Genomic DNA, 458 nt, shown 5'->3' with positions numbered 1-458 from the left:
GTCCTCTGCAGCCAGGAGAGGGCGCTGTATCAGTTTGTACTTAACAGACTGAGAGCTGAGTGTTCTCTTTATGTAACAGGAAGTTTGATCACACGTGTTTAATTGTGAATGACTCACAAACGGTGAAAAATGTTTTTATGATATTTTAATGTTTCCAACGAGTCTAATCTGATATCTCACATCAGTAACCTTCTCTAACCTGTCAGTTCAAATACTCGATGAAGCTCACACAGGTAAAGGAGGAAGGTGTCACAGGTAACCCACAGCGCTGTTCCTGCGGATGTATTTAAATAAAGTTAGAAGAGACTAAGTGACAGAGAGCCGGCTTCAGTGACGACTCTGGGATTACACATCAGATTACACAAACGATGACATCATGGAAACGCGGAGCTGTGAAGATTAAATTGAAGTAAACGAGCTGCAACGTGTGGAACAAATCAAACTGTGAACACAGTTGG

This window comes from Diplotaxodon limnothrissa, linkage group LG2 (genome assembly GCF_057381915.1).
Source record: "Diplotaxodon limnothrissa isolate DT_005_m linkage group LG2, D_limnothrissa_male_GT1.1, whole genome shotgun sequence".
NCBI lineage: Eukaryota > Metazoa > Chordata > Actinopteri > Cichliformes > Cichlidae > Diplotaxodon > Diplotaxodon limnothrissa.
The sequence above is the reverse complement of the archived record's forward strand: the minus strand, read 5'-3'. Positions refer to the sequence as shown.